The sequence below is a fragment of the Pterocles gutturalis genome, unplaced genomic scaffold (genome assembly GCF_000699245.1).
Source record: "Pterocles gutturalis isolate BGI_N339 unplaced genomic scaffold, ASM69924v1 scaffold37981, whole genome shotgun sequence".
Lineage (NCBI taxonomy): Eukaryota > Metazoa > Chordata > Aves > Pterocliformes > Pteroclidae > Pterocles > Pterocles gutturalis.
The window spans coordinates 1789-2001 of NW_010106746.1; positions in this window are offsets into that span (position 1 = coordinate 1789).

Consider the following 213-nt stretch of genomic DNA (forward strand, 5'->3'; position numbering starts at 1 on the left):
CAGGGTTCTGCCCACAGCAGCACTCTGGCTGCTGGGTGTCCCCACCTGTCCCCCCCCCCAGCCCCGGGGAGGGGCATACCCAGGGCTGACCCCACTCCAAGAGCCTGCCCTGGGTGCCACGGCCCCAGGGAAAAGGGAAGCGGGGACAGAATGGGCCGAGGAACAAGGAAGCGAGAAATGTCCCCGCGGCATGTGCCACGCAGGGGTGGAACA